A 17,215-nucleotide genomic window follows, 5' to 3' on the forward strand; every position below is an offset into this window, starting at 1 on the left:
GTCAACTGCTATGCTAATGTAGTGGTTAATGTTTTGTTTTCTCTAGAAAATGTAAAAGAAGAGATTGTGGTCAATTCTGATCAAAGATTTTGCAGTTTGTTAAATTCTGTGTTAGAGAAATGTAGCACTGATAGAACAAACATAGAAAGTGTGTCTGAAATTCGAAATCTGTTAGACAGATGTTCAGGCCAAACGCAATTCTCTCAAAATATTCAGCAAGATTGTCAGGAGTTTTTAATGTATATGCTTGATGTATTGCATGCTGAAGGTGTAGATGTAGATCAGCTGTTTGGGCTTTCTTATCAATGGCAGCATGACTGCGAGAACTGTATGGTATCAAGTACTACTAGTGTAGACTCAGAAAGATTTATATATTTAACTTTGCCAGACAGTAAATCAGTCTCCTTTAATAAGCTAGTAAAAGGAGCTGATCACAACATGGAGTGTAGCCAATGTAAATCTGAAATGATTTCCACATTATTTATACGAACATATGGCCAGTATGTCATTTTAATGTTCCAACGATGTAGGCCTGATGGAACAAAATTGACAACTTTAATTAAAAATTGTGTAGCTTCGCAGTTGTCAATATCAGGAAGGACTTTTGTAACTGCAGCAATTATATATCATGACGGCCCTTCAATAACATCAGGACATTACACAGCTTATTTAAAGTCTAGAAATGGCTGGTCATTCTGCAATGATTCTGTTTTAATTTTCAAAAAAAAATTGCCGTATGACCTTAAAAACTCTTACCTGGTGTTTTTAAAACCAAAATTTTAGGGAAATAATCTCGGGATGTGCTCTGTGGAATTTCAAGAAGTTCTAATGGCTCCTACGCAATTTGGCCTTGAGGATAAGTGTAGTTCAGAGACATAACTTCTAACCATAAGACTGGACATCATGGAGAAATAAGTGCACTTTGAATGAGTTCAGAAAAACTATTTCTTTTTATAAGCTAATTGAAGCAGCCAATCAAAACATAGAGCAGAGGGAATGTAAGTCTGCAATGCTGTCTACTGTTTTACATTGCTTTGTGAATATAAGTGATGTAGAGAATTAAATAATTGTAGTACTCATAGAGGTGGTGTAAGTCTGCTTCATAGTAAGCAGTATCAGTGTCATAGGAAATGTAGAACATGACTGAGCAAGAAGGGGAAGATATTACAAATCCAGGATTGTGAAAATGATCTTCAACATTTTAATTCTGAAAGTTGCAGAAATGCCAAATGACGGGATTGGCTTACAAGAAATCCAAGAGTTATAAATGGCTCTGACAAGATTTGGCCTTGTGGAAACTTGTGGTAGAGAGCAAGAAGTCATTTATTGCATGTAACATGTTTTTAAAAACGATGGAGATTTTCTTTCAGAAAGTGGCGGGCTGAAAGTAATAACAGCACAACAGAGTATAAGCTGTTCATAGGACATCCTTTGACGTCATGGAAAGTAAGTTAACTTTAAGGAGTTCTGAATTCTGATTTGTTATGTTGTATGGGTTTTTTAAACACAATCATTTTGATTGTGTTTTTTTTTCCCCGCTGTTATATGATGAATACCTTCAAGTCACTGTTTTTAGTGAAATTTGATACATTCTGAGAACAGCAAAAATAAACCATTTAACATGTATAATTAATTCTGTACTGTTTGCATTTCTGATGTATATGTAGAACTGTGTAGGAGGCATGGAGAAGGTGAGGCTTCTGTAAGTGTCAAAGTTGTTGCATGCAGTGCTGCACTTCTGCGTATTCTTTCATATGCTGGACTACATCTGCACAATGAGATACCTAAGCAAAGGAAACACAAGTGATGTGATTTTGAAATGAGCAAAATAAATTGTACGTATTTCATTTACATCACCTGTGTTTCCTATCATTACGAATCACATTGTGCAGATCAAGTTTAGGTCTGTCCAGGGAAACATAGGAGGTTTGGACTTTGTTCAAGAGTGCAGTGGACATGACTCACTTCATTGGTAGACCTTCACATGTATTATGTCCTCTATTCTCTTCAACAACTCGAAATTTCATCTGCAACCCTGAGTAGGCCTCACCTCAAACAAACCTCTGGATAGGACACATCTTATTGGCATCCTGAAGCAATTATTTAAATTTTTAGTGTCTTGCGACACTTTTCTGAGACAACAGCAATGCAAAAGATGCACCATGTTTTAAGATAGGCCTCACTTCATCTGCATCAAGATACTGTTAGTTTAAAATGTATATCTTTAGGACTGTGTAGGGGGCCTGGAGAAGCAGAAGCTTCTGTAAGTGTCAAAGTTGTTGAAAAACTGTTTGTCCTTCAATTTTTTCTCTTGTCTTTTGTAATTTTTAAATACATGTTTTAATATTTTTCAAATGTTTGTTCTCTCTTTCACAGATTGAAAGTATAAAAACAAAAAGTGAGTAATTTAACGACAATTATAAAGTAAATGTTTTGTACTCTTTTCGTTACATTTCTATCACATTTAACTTCTATTAGTTCCACTGCTTCATTTCTTTAACCCTCAGTTTCCTGCCTTTGCTACTTCCCTCATTCCTTTCTCTATTACCTACTTACTCAACTCCTTCCACTCTTTTTCTCAGTCCCTCTCTTCTCATAGTTCCTCACTCTTGTTCACTCACTCCGTCTCTATTACTCTTAGTGTCTTTGACTGATCACTGTATCACTATTTGTTCATAATGCTTTCTCTGTGTAGTTGAAGCACACTAAGGGGCATATTATGAACACAGCCAATAAAATTATTGCTCTTTTTATTGGCAGAAAACTGGTGCAAAAGTGGTTTTAGCGGCAGTTTTCTGCCGCAAAAGCAGCTTTAGCGACACATTTCTGCCAATAAAAGCTGCAAAACTTTTATTGCCTATGTTGATGATATGGCTCTATGTTACTTACATTTCTTTGCTGTTTCAATTAATCTTTTTCTGTTATTTTTTGTTTTCTGTTTTCTATTTTTTCTCTCTGTTATTCCTCATGTTTTAATCATATTTTGAACATTCACTCACATTCTCCAAGAAACTCTTCTTTGTTAATGTTATACTCTCTTTTTTTTTCTTTCACTTCGTTATCTATTTTGTTTTTCACAATTATACCCTCTTCCGTCTTTTCTTCGGTAAATAGATCTATTAAACAGTATCTCTTCTTTAGTCCCTATAGCTGTCTTTCTTTTAACATCACTCTCTGTTTACTTTCCTTATACTTACTCTATTTTTTTTTTTTAAATTTTTTTGGTTAGCTCCCGGTCCGCGTACCGGGAAGCTAACCGGGAAGCGAACCAAAAGAAATAGAGCTTGCCAGAGTGCTAAACATTCTAGCAATTTTTTTTGAAAGGGAAGGTAGTTCTGAAAAGAACTTTTTATTTTATATTTTTGTTGTTTTATATATATTTTTTTTTTTTTGAACATTTTTTGTTTTTTTTGTATTTTTTTAACAATTTTATATTTTTTTTGGTTTTTTTTGGGGGGGAAACAACAAAAAACAGGCATTGAAAAGGGCTCAACAGGAGCAAAAAAAAAATTACTGGGGGCGGTTAGGGCAATTATGATGTTCATAAGCCAGGTTGATAGCATTTATGCTCATATTGCCACATGCTATCAACGCACCACAGTGCATACAAGTGTGTTTCATGTGGCCAAAATTCTCTTGTATGTTTGGCACAGTTTCCCGTGCCTCTGCTGGTGTCAATGAAATTGTTGATCTTGATCTGGCCACAGGAGTTGATGTTGGATTTTCCTGCAAATCCCGTATTTCCGCCCGGCTGTAATTGAGTGGATGCTTCCTGGTCATATGCCTATGCATAGTATAGTTCCCATAACTATATTTCTTATCCGTCCCTCTGGATAATTTTTCTTTACAGATGAGGCAGGTGACATACCTCGCATTCACTTTTTTTTGGCCAGGAGGGATTGAATAAAACTGCCAGATGAAACTGGCTTTCTTATGGGAAACCCGGGGCACCTCTTCCAAGAACTGTGGTTCTTCTCCCTCCTCTTCCTCCATTTCTTCCTCTTCCTCCTCTGTGTTGGTTATGACCTGGGGAGGTGGTCCTCTCTTCCCATGAGGAGGTGGAGGTGGTGGTGGGGGTGCACCAGCTGAAGCAACTACTGAAGCCATTTCTGAAGTAGTAGTAATAAAGGTCTTCCTCTCACAATGATGAAAGTCAGAGTGAGGAAAGAAGGAGGGGTTTTCATCATTTGGGAAAAACAATAGTTCTCAACCAATGAAAAGTGTTATTTTTAGGTCACCTGACCTAGCCTTACATCATTATGAAACCAAAAGTGAAATGAACCAATGAAAAGTTTTATTAACAAGTCACATGACCTCTCACGCTCATGTTACGCGCTGCGGAACGCGCCCCGGTTAGCTTCCGGGTCGCTGGGCTTCGCGCCTCGGTCCACGCCCCGGGGCACTTCCGGGTGCGCTAACGCGGTACGTCACAAGACGCATTACGCGGCAACGCGATACGTCGCGCTTTCGCGATGCGTCGCGGATCGCTTCCGGGGAGCTTCGTTTCGCGCCTCGGTCCGCGCCCCGGAGCACTTCCGGGTGCGCTAACGCGGTACGTCATAAGACGCATTACGCGGCAACGCGATACCGTCACGATGTTGATTTCTTACCGGTTCGCGGACCGGGTCGCGGCATCAATTTGAGCTGACGGAAAGCTTTCCGGTTCGCGGACCGGGAGCGAAACAAAAAAAATATTTAAAAAAAATGATTAATAAACATATAAAATATATTTTTGGATTTAAAGAAGAATACATTTTACAGCTATAGATATTAGCTTTTAAAAAACCAATGAAATTCACTGAAAAAACCATAGGTTATAGACCATATATAGTTAGGAATTAGCATTTACAAAACCTTGAAAATTCACTGAAAAAACCATAGGTTATACACCATATATAGTTAGGAATTAGCATTTAAAAAACCTTATTTTACTCACACAAAACCAATGAAATTCCATATATAGTTAGTTGTACTAACTATATATCGCGCACCCGCAATCCACTGCTGATCATGTCACATATTACATCATTCATGACATGGTCAGTGACATCACTGATGACATCACTGATGACATCTCAAATGACATCACTGATGACATCACTGATGACATCTCAAATGACATCACTGATGACATCACTGATGACAACATCTATATATAACATATATACATTCTAGTCCCATAACTTTGGCGCTGATTGATGAATCTTTGCGAAAGTTTCCAAACTTCTGGCCAGATCTGGTCTGCTCCTATCCTGAACGTTTCGGTAGGATTCGTTAAGCGGTGGCCGATAAAAAAGGGGGGTCCCAAAATGTGTTTCCCCATGCAATTTCCCATAGGTCCTTTAGCCACAGCTACAGCCCGAACTGCTGAACGGAATTACCCCAAATTTGGCAAAGATGTAGTCCTCAGTTTAGACTTGTGCCTTTTGCTTAAATGGTGTCAATCTGTTCAGTAGTTCCTGAGAAAATGACAGTAAAAGCATTTATATATCTATGGCCGGGGTGGATCTGCGCAGCCTGAGCGCACCATGAGCGCACCATAAGTGCACTCTTCCGATCATGCACTGAATGCTAATTGGCTGTCAAGTGGTTGTCATCATTCGAAACCAGGAACTGTTGGCAGCTACTTTGTGCCTCGGTAGAAGCGAGGCCGAAGAAATCAGTGGAATATGTGTGCAAAACGTAGAAAGGGGGCAGGGTAGAAATACCTTTACCCTCTAGACCTGCTTAGGGGGTCCCAGAAGGACCCCCAGGGCCCACACATTTCTTTTTTTTTTATAAAAGACCCGGCAGGTACGTGTAGGGTGCGCGGACTCTGCCGTAAAAAATAAATAAATAAATAAAACAGAGGGATATTGTGGAGGGTTTGATAGGTGTTATACTTAGTTTGGTTTCCACTGAGTTAGTGGCACCTGAAACAATAAGGTTCTTTGGAACCTGCGATAATGTGTGGTCTGGGCAGGCCGTACTGATAGTAATGTGTTTTGTCTTGTGAATTCTGGCTTAGTAAGGCCACGTGGCGATTTTGTGTAGGTTTGAGGGATGATTTTTGGTGCACTGAGTTAGTAGTACCTTTGACGCTTAGCGTGTACGTATCCTGCGATGATGCGTCGTCAGTGGGGCACAGTAATAGGAGTGTAGATCGAAGGCACTACTCGACACTTACATCAATGAATGCTTTTTTGTCACAAATAAAATCAAGAATGAATTTAATATTGTCTGTAGAGCTAAAGCGCCACTGGTACCAAGTTGCGAACCCTGCTGGTCGCAGTGTAGATTGAAGGCAGTAGTTGATACAGACATCAAGGAATGCTTTTTTTGTCACATACGTTAACAAAATCTGACGACAGAGTAGAATTGTCTCTGCCTTAAATAAATCGAGAATGAATTTAATATTGTCTGTAGAGCTGATGCGCTTCTGGTATCAAGTAGTGAGCTCTGTTGATCTCAGTGTACATTTGAAGGCAGTACTTTGTACAGACATTGAGGAATGTTTTTTGTGGCATCCATTAACAAAATTGTCTCTGCCTTACATAAATCAACGCTAACCTGAATGCTGTCTGTAGTGTAGATGGAAAGCTGAATTCAAGTTGTGAACTCTGTTGCATGCAGTGTAGATTGCAGTCAGTTTTTGGCACAGACATGGACGAATGCTTTTTGTCTCTTATGTGAACAAAATCTGAAGACATAAAGTACAATTGTCTCTGCATTAAATAAATGTAGGCTGAATTTCCTACTGTTCAAACTTTAACTAAATCTGAGGACATAGTACAATTGTCTTTGCTTTAAATAAATCGAGACTGAATTCAATGTTTTCTGTAGTGCTGATGCACAACTGGTATCAAGTTGTCAATTCTACTGACCGCAGTGTAGGCAGTACTCAGCACAGATACCGATGACAAATTTAGATCCAAAGTTGAATTCAAGTTGTAAACCCTGCTGTCCGCAGTGTAGATCGAAGACAGTAGTCAATACAGACATATGTCTGTGGTGCTGTGGTGCTGAGTTCGCAATGGGCCTGTATCGAGGAGGTACGCGGTTATGGCGGCAGCCACATGGCAGGGTGCAGACCTTCACTGCGGCACTGTCTCTTCTCTTTCCAGAAGTGAACCGCGCCCAAGGCATAGCCTCATTATTTATAGTCCTACATTGACGTTGTTTATGCTGGACTAGCGCACTCCGCTTCTGTTTCAAAGGGGGGGTGAACACAGCTATATGACCAAAATATTCCCCAGTGTCTGAGATAATATGGTTGCGTCCACTACTCAGTACACTACACGTATCAATGGTATATCTACACACAGAAAAGTTTATGGTTTGTATAGTTAATTGCGTATAGTATTTTACCCGTAGTCTTAGCGTTGTGTACATTATTGTTGATGGTCGAGTTCTTTCCCTTTTACATACTTGGTTGCCACATTTCTGTACATTGAGCTAGTGTGCTGTTGAGGGTATATAATATTTTGGAAAGGTCCGTTGTCCTGTTTTGCGCTGCCTCTGAGGTAGTAGGGGGGAGGGGTCCGGGGGGGTGGTTGTGGTGGTGGTGGCGCTGGGTATTGTGATTTTGTTTGGTGTCAGAAGTGTATAATTAGAACCTCTATCACATATTGCTCTTTAAATATGGGTGTGAGTTGTATGTAATTCGCGCAGTACATAGTCGATGTTCTTACATTATTTAAATGTTGATGTTAATTTGTTACTGGTAAGTGAAACTATTGCCTGATTTTTTAGGTAGCATTGCAGATTTGGTTTCTTGTTTAAAAAACCTTTGAAATTCACTGAAAACAACATTGGTTTCAGGCAGGTTTAAAGTTAGGAATTATCATTTAAAAAACCTTTGAAATTCACTGACGAAACAATAGGTTTCAAGCAGGTTATAGTTAGGAATTATCATTTAAAAAACCTTAGAAATTCATTGAAAAAAACATAGGTTTTTGGGGTGTTATAGTTAGCTGGACATTTCACTCATACAAAAAACCATTGAAATTCCTCCGTTATAGTTAGTTGTACTAACTGTAACTCTCGCGCCCGCAATCCACTGGTGATAATGTCACATATTATATCATTCATGACATGGTCAGTGACATCACTGATGACATCACTGATGACATCTCAAATGACATCACTGATGACATCACTGATTACATCATCCACGTGACAATCAGATACACCTCATCATACACTACTATAACCTTTCATCAGTCACTGAAAAATACAGAGTGTCTTATTTGAATCCATTGACACAGCAATACAAGTATCTAAAAACCCACTCAGTAATTCCTAGACCTACACACACATCTAATCACTTACCTATAGATTCACTCATACATATTGTCTATGATCAACAGAACATTATCAAATATACCTATACACTAATATTAACATTACACACCAGCACACATCCTATTCACTTATGCAGTCATCCTACTCACTTTTGCAAACAATGTTTATTTACATTTACTCAACTACACACTTATACAAATATCACTTCATTGATTCATATAAATAGTAACTGATACTTAGTGTGTTATGAAATCACTATTACAAGTATACAATTATCTATACAGTCACTCATGCAATCAATGTGTTTTATGTACACTTATTTATATACAACCACTGTCACATACACTATCTTTTATTTTTTCAACTTTGTTGGACATGTACCATTGAGAAATTCACTCACCCAAAGAAGTATTATAATACGTAGTCTTAACCTCATATACGTACTGAATTAACTATTCACATATCTTTGGGCAGTCACAGACTCCCCACCGAAGCACACACACTTTCTCTCTCCATTGCAAATAATCAGTTAGCTATTGAATAACTAATTTAGAGTTTCACGTAGCTAGTAACCAACTGGTGCAGCAGTTTACACAACAACTGACCAAGTAATACAGATATTCCCACAGTTTAGTCACTATCTAATATATTTAATGAGACACTATAAATTACTCAAGTAAACAATCAATCATCAATCACACTGCTACTAAATCCACTATACAGATTTTTATATATCCACTCATTCTTCAATGCAGATTGCTATATATATATAAATTTGTATTTAAATATAGAACCAAACCACATTCACTGGATGTTGTCATCAGTGATGTCATTTGAGATTTCATCAGTGATGTCATCAGTGCTGTCACTGACCATGTCATGAATGATGTAATATGTGACATCATCACCAGTGGATTGCGGGCGCAAGAGTTACAGTTAGTACAACTAACTATAACAGAGGAATTTCAATGGTTGCATGTATTTTATTTTTATTAATTGTTTTTATTAATATTTTATTCTTGTTTACACTTAATTTTAATTGTATCATTATTTTAAAATGTTACATCTAAATGTAATTAAATGTAATGTTGTGAATAGTAAATCTATACACTGCCCTATGATGGCTTTATTATGGTCCGTCATATCATTGTCTGAATATTTATATACAAGAAATCTCAGGGGGAGAAGATGTGCCCTAACGGCTAGGGAGGTCGACCTGGAAGTAGGGGAACCGGGTAAGAGTCTCGGCAGGGGCTCTAAACATCCTGTGATTCTGGGCAAATCACTTAATCTCCCTATGCCTAACAGGTCTAGTTTGTGCTATATAAAACTAAAAAAGATTTGTAAAGAAGATATTTTGGCTCCTGGTGTTTTTTTGTGACTTTTGTATATTGAAATATATTTGTTCACTTTTTTTGCCATCCAATCCCAGCACCTCATTCTTAAACAATGCAATGGGATCACATCCTTCATAATGCACAAGTTATTAAAAAGCCAAGAGTAAATGGGTGAGGAAATATGTTTTTTCCATCTGGACACTGGTCCTCTGCAATTTTCTACTTCTACTTTTCCTCCTCTTTGCAGTAATTCAGGAGGAGTCTCAAACTATATATTTTCAGTCTGTCCTGCCACCAACAGTATGACTGGGGTCCAGTATGCCTTTAGAGCTCCCCACTCGATGGCTTGTTATCCCAGCCCCAAGAAAACACACCAAAACTCAGATCTCCCGCTGATATATAATAGGGCATATCTTCTTTAATAACAACATCATTTATAGAAGGAGCCAAAATCCTTAGGAAAAGCAATTATTTGTTGGTACTTTTTTGATTATTTATTTCATCATGTATTAAAGGAACAGCAATGGTTTAGAACACAAATAAAATCACAAAATGGTTTAAAAACTTCATTACATATTGTATACAGATACAGTTATCCATTCACCAGACATCCCAACATGGAAAATGCATACCAGTCAAACATACTTCATTCTCTCTGATGCACAACACAACATCAATTAACTCAAGCAAGAGATTTGTCTAAGTAAGTCATACTCAGTTCGCAAATGATATATTAATTCTGATGGATTTTCATGAACAGCTTGATAACAATGGAAGAAATATACAATCAGAATCATATTAGTGCATGTTTCTTTATAATTCCATTCATAGAAGAGAAGAAGCACAGACACACGTTTCAATGAAGCACCTAGGGTGAGGTGGTACCTTTCTCATAGCGAGAAAGGACAAAGCACCAGAATAAAAACAAGAATGGATGGGGAGGCAATCTAAGGAAAAACTAGTCTGTCAACCCAGATGGAGGCATTCCGAAAAAGTGAACGGCATCTCACATATCCTCAAATACACTGGGTGCGGTACACAACTGTGTCCCAAAGGAAATTACAGTATGATATAATGTGACTTATACAGAGGTCAAACTGGAAATAAATCATGCCTGGATTCATCATCTTCATCCACACTTTATTTGTTTTTTTCAAAGAAAACCATAAAAGTCAAACAAACACAATTAAAAAAATCTCCATCTAATACATGAAGGAGAGGAGTTGGCCTAGTGGCTAGGGCAGTCGACCTTGAATCTGGGAAACTGGGTTTGAGTATCAGCAAAGACTCTGAACATCCTGTGATTCTGAGCAAATCACTTAATCTCCCCGTGCCTAACAAAAATTCAAGTGTCCTCATGTCATGCAACAGGTGCTATGTAAAGCACTCAGATACCCGATACCTTCGGGTCAAGTTCGCACTATATAAAAGTCCGTAAAATAAAAATGAAACAACAGTGCGATATGACCACCATTGGCCCATGAGTACAGGAATGGTAACAAAATTCTATGTCAAGAGTTGAGGGGTCCACAATATATATGGACATCGTCAAACACCATTAAAATACAATGTTTATAATAAGGGCTATATCGAGTGCATTGAAACCAAATTCATTTTATCACAGTGACAAGTAATTGTCTATGAAGGCTACTCACAGCTGGACCTAAGCCTTATGGCAATCCTTAAAAAGCTTAGAATGTACCATACTGAGTGGCTTGAAAGCTGTTGTAAAAAAATAAAAGGAGCTCTAACCTGCCTAAAGCTTTCTTTTTTAAGAATAGGAATGATAAAAGACTTACTAGGTGCCTCCTATAAACTACAAAACATCATATCGTGTGGAGAGTTTCCATCATAGCCACAGGGTGGGAGGCACTGCCCTCTATGTGCACCACGAGAATGGGTTAAAACATAGTAAAAGATGTCCAATGAAAATCTTGTCAATAGAAAAGAGTCATGAATACTTTTAAACCAAACGAGATATGGTGCAGTTGATGACACAGTTTTCAATAAAAAGTCCCTATGCATACTACACTTCCTCAACTCCACTTCTTTTCTAGCCCACGTACATTTAAATAAAAAATTTGGCTTCACCCAGATCATATCCCCACTGCAGATTTCCTCTGGACGCTCAAATAGGTCTCCCCTACCCAAACAGATGAAACATTCTCTAACATGCTTGAGCAAACAGATACAGTTAGTTTGATCAAGGGAACGCCAGTCCCTTAAAATGTCCTTACTAAGGGTGTTTTCCTTCTTAGTCAACATTTTCATCCACAGCGAAATGGGACGAAAAGCCAACACATCAGAGAAAAAGGCCATCCCTAGTTCTTCGTGCACTACAAAGGATGGGATGCTCTGTGGTAAGCAGAGTATCCATCTCCGAAAAGTGTCTTCGACAAGTTGTAATGCAACCTGCTCGTATAGCTCCAGATATCGCTCCCACAGGAAACCTTCGAGATATCTTTAGCTTTGTAGTTCTGCAGGAATGCCCCAATCGTTCTGTTTTCTAGTCTGGTAGCAAAGTTAAAAACTGGGGTGATCGCCCTGGTCAAATCTCCTTTCTTTCGACTTATCAGAGGGCACCAATTTAGGGCCACATAAAACACTACCCTAACGTAGGATAAAACATCAGTCTTAGGGATCGACATGGCCCCTACCATGAATGTATAGGACTTGGCTGGTTTAGGTCCCACCTGCATTACAAATGATTTGCTGTGATCAACCAACAGACGCCGGTCCTCCATGAATTGTACAAAGGAGTTCAATAGACGTTGTAAGCCCCTCGCTGTCATCTCCATGAGGACAGCATCGTCAGCATACAAGAAGACCGGCAAACTTTTCTTGCCCACATGAGGACTATCAGTTTTTAAGTTCAGGAGGACCTGTTCCAAGTTATTAATGTACAAATTAAAAAGAAAGGGTCCCAAAATGCACCCTTGGGGCACCCCCCACTGGATGGGGAACTCACGAGTCACGTTAAGGTCTTTAGAGTAACGGCTTTAATATCTCTGTGGCGATCCCTTAAAAACAAGACAATGTATTTGTCCATACCAATGGAGACATTCATCTGCCAGAGCTTGGATCTGTTAACAGGATCAAACATGGAGGACAGATCCATAAAAGTTAGGTAGATGGAACCAGTGCAGGCAACGGTGTTCTTATTTAAAACAATATATAAAGTCAAACACTGGTTCACCGTTGAACATCCAGGACGAAAACCATTTTGGATCTCAGCCAGGATGTTGTTATCATATCTCCAACTCTCTAGCCTAACGAATACAATACGACATACCACCCTTACTACAGAATCCAAGAGGGAGATGGGCCTATAGCAGTGAGTGTTATCCTGGTCTCCCTTTTTGAAGACAGGGAAAATGAGGGTAAAGCCCAACTAGCCGGGCATCGAATCTTCACTCAGGCATTAATGATTGAGGTAAGGACAGGTTCCCAGATATCCGGGTTTGAAATATCCAGATCTGGGGGAATCAAATCAGGGCCAGGGGCCTTGTTTTTAGAAAACCTTATAATACCTGCTCCCGCTTCCTGTACTGAAAATATGACCTTGGATTTACTCACAGCAATTTCCTGAGCTTTCCTTGAGATGGAGTCTGACTGAAACAAGCCATCAAATGGATTCCCCAATCATCCTCAGAGATATGGGCATCCAATGAATTGGCACAATCTCCTGCCAAAAAGGGGCTATTAATCATGCTCCAAAACTTGGAGCTGTGTCCAAGGGTGCTGGACTCTATCAACTCTGACCAGGCCTCCTCTTTCAAGACCGACCTGTGCTTTGCCAAAGTGGCCTTATATTGTGTACGAAAGCATTTGACAGCCAAGGTCTTTCTTGGTGTGGCACTCAAAACCTTCTCCAGTGTCCTGGAGGTGCGAGAACACTCCGAGTCAAACCATCTGTGGCCTGAATGAGAAGAACGCCCATCAGAGGCCCTCAATAAGTCAGGTATAACTTCAGAAATGATGCCAAATGCCACCAAGATTTCAGACGGTTTTGCCACACTGTCTAAGCAGGTGGCAAACTCCCTGTCACACTGAGTGAACCAGAACTCATAGAACTGGTCTGGTATAATCTGACCCCACTTGACTCGCTTCCCCCCTTCCACAGCCATCAGGGGCCTCCATCATTCGTGTTTAATTAGCTTTGCTACCAGGGACCATCCGGTCAAGACGCACACTGGGTAGCGGTCCCTAAACATGCTTTCCCTAATGGTGAAGTCCCAAATATATACGAAAAAAGGAGAAAAAACGAAAATAAAATTGATAAAGGATGCACACCTCTCCTGGTGAAAGTGTGGGCAACATTTGTCTTGTCCAGAGACAACTTATTCATAGCAGACATAAGGTCAAAATCAGGCAAAATAGTGTTGAGTAAGGAACCCTGATGGGTATGTTCCATATGCAAGCCAGAAAGGCATGCACATCCCATGTCTTTGATCCCCCCCAAGTCTGGGATCCCCACACGTATGGACATTTAAATCTCCTGCAGTGATAATTTTAGAATAAGTTTGCTCTCTCTGAGGTATATTTCTCAATAAAGAGCCCGGCTTTCCGATATTGCATGCATCTGGCAGGCTGGCTACCACATTATAACAGTTTAAAAGCAATAGCTTTGTCATTCCACTGGATAGTGAGAACACCTGTAAAGTGGAGGAAGTATGGGGCAACATACTGCCTTAGACTGCTAGAGAGAAAACACTGACCAGCCCCCCTTGGCTCTTCCTACAATAGAGGGAGTGGCTAGCACAAATAAGGTTTTATTAACTTCCAGATTATATCTATTTTGGATAACCTATGTCTTCTGAAGGCAGATTACATTGAGCCCTCTTAAGAATCGTACCCATTCTGGATCATCGAACCTTCTTGCCAGGCCTACTATGTTTCAGGAGATAAAATTACACTCTTTGCAATCTGTTTAACACAGAACTTCCAGGCACAGTGTTGAAGGGGCATATTTCTTGGAAGAAACTACACTCAGTCAATCGCAGCATTCTGATGAACTCAGGTGCTCAAACCTGTTAAATATGGCTATGCATGGGATAGCCACCTACTGGTTGCACCTGGCCCACATCTAAAGACTGCCCCTGGTTTCTTCCGAATAAGAACTGTTGGTGGGTAACAGGCCTATAAAAATAACCCAATGGGAGGGCCACGATGGCCGAGTTACAACCCCCTCGGGTATAGTTGAGAGACCATGCTATGACTTTCTACCCATAGCCATGAGGCAATGTAAGAGTTTAACTAATACACAACTTTATTCTTATGTTGGCCAAAGTCTCCCTTTGCACCCAGAGCAAACTGAGTGACATTAGCTAAAATCACTGTGAGTGTATTGACGCAGGTGGCAGGTGTAAAGTGCAAGGAGTCTGGTTGGAGTTACTGGGTGCCCCAAAGTTTATCCCGCCTGACCTTCCATGAGTTATTGTGTTGGACTCAGCTGCGATAGTTCCTAGGTTCTGATGCTTCTTAAGATGTGAAGATGCCCCATAATTAGAGGTGATTGCCACTGGTGATGTCCTGTGCAAAGTTCGGACCGATATGGATGAACATGCTGTAGGCACTAGATGGTACAAGCGCTGGGTTGCACCCTCCGTCACAGGCTAAGTTACAATCTTCAAGCCGGACTCCTGCATATTATGAAGATTACTGGGAGGCCAGGCTATTGGGACGAATGAACAGGTGGGCAACGTGAGAGAGTCACCTTGCAGTATTGAGGACAGCTTGTTAAGAGCGTTTTCAATTGCTGATAAACAGTGTAAAATATGGTTTAATTTGAAATCCAGGGCTGCTAAAAAGGATACCTTAAGAGCATCAAGCAAAGTTGTCACATCCAGGCAGCACACAGCAGTGAAATTGGGGGGGACTAAGGTGCATGCTAACACTGTTCCTGCTCTTAGCATGGTTCCCAATCGAGGGACACTTCCTCTTTGCCCTTGCTGCCTTCCCCACTCCTAGACCCACACCAGAAGCTACATGCTCTGTCCAGGGAGCTGTTAACTGACCACATTCCAGTCGAGGGTGGGTTGGAGAAGACAGACAAATGCTCCCATCCACTATAGGGGCCAAATTCTCGGCGCCAGGAGAGGAGATTTGTACAGGAGATACTGGGCTTAGAGGTACAGGAGAACTCTGGGAGGGGAGGAATAAAGGTGATCAAGAGAGTCGGCATGTAACCAATTTGATTTCCTTGTCTAGGAGCCCTAGGGCCCACTGCAGGGAAGTGTCCGGGGTTGATGCTGTATTCACAGGCCCCTTGGCAAGGAATCCCGCAGGCCTACGTCTCCCCATTATAGTAACCAAGACAACCCTTTGAATTGTCCCCCTGCTTTGCCCTAAAGATTAGATGGTTGAGGGTTCCCCAAAAAGGGTAAAGCCTCTAAGGTGACAATGACTCCAAGGAATATAACCAACAGGCACCGGGGGTTGGCAACAGGGAAACAAGAAGGTTTAGACCACTCCTTGCACCCGATCTTAACATTTGGGGGACACCTGTGCCAATACTGAACAAACACCCAAGGCCTGGAGACTGGGAACTTGGGGTTATGTTAAAGAAAAAACACAAGCGCTGGGCTCCTCACGTAGAAACAAGTAAATGGGCTCCCCTACCAGTACAGGAGTGCCTAGCTAGTGCCCGAGCCCTAGTCCAGAGTCCTCCAGAATCCTTCAGGACACGATCCTGGTGTGGACTCCTCTGGTAGTTCCAAGGGTCTCTTGTACTTATATTTTTCAACTAAGCAGTAATGGCCGCCTGTAGCCTGACCCCGAAGACAGAGAACCAAGGGGGTGGCCCAGCCCAGCCATCTCTGGTCTCTGAAGGGCGTGAATGTGCCCGCCCTTGGCCCGGGCTGCACCGAGGGAGATGAACAATGCTTTTACATCTTGTGGCAGCTGGGGGCAGGCTCCTCCTCCTCAGCCTGGTACTGCTGAATACTGAGACTCCGAGTCCCACTCCACACAACCACAAAGCCTCAAATGGAATGGGAAAAGTCTTGCGCTTTGGGAGATGAACAGCGCGCAGGGCAGCTGGGGGCAGGCTCCTCCTCTGCCTGGTACTTCTGAACAGTGGTGATCCAAATCCCACTCCACACAACTACAAGGCCTCCAATGGAAAGGGAAACACTATACTGTGACTTATACAGAGGTCACACTTGAAAAAAATCATGCCTGGATTCATCAAGGACATCAGATGCACAATGCGTTTGTGCCATTTCTATTTAATTTACTAAGAAACTGAAAGATCTACTTTTTAACATCTATCACATTAGTTATTTCTTGACCCAAAAGTGCGCAATTTTAAAACGATCTTAACTGCTATTGTTCCTGCTTTAAATGATGGTGTTATTCTGCTTTCTTGGAAAGTACATCTGGATGTGGTATATGATTTTTTAAAGGTAAACGTTTTGAAGGCAGACTTCAGCCACAGATCAACATTGTATTTTAAATGAGCTCAGCAAAGTTAGCTGTTTTATCTTACTAATTCAACGCAAACCATGATCAGTGGCATAGCCAAAGTGCACTGGAGCCTAACTCAAGTAAGGAAAATGTACCCAGTCTCATGATTGAGTAGAGATAACTGGGGT

At 40.6% G+C, this 17,215-nt stretch overlaps 1 protein-coding gene across 1 annotated transcript in view; it reads left to right on the plus strand.

Annotated features, from left to right (window-relative positions):
• The window catches only part of LOC144773129 (parapinopsin-like), a 1,885,416-nt gene that overhangs the window by 758,446 nt on the left and 1,109,755 nt on the right, over positions 1–17,215 (plus strand). The gene's annotated exons all lie outside the window — the stretch shown is intronic.

This window comes from Lissotriton helveticus, chromosome 8 (assembly GCF_964261635.1).
Source record: "Lissotriton helveticus chromosome 8, aLisHel1.1, whole genome shotgun sequence".
Lineage (NCBI taxonomy): Eukaryota > Metazoa > Chordata > Amphibia > Caudata > Salamandridae > Lissotriton > Lissotriton helveticus.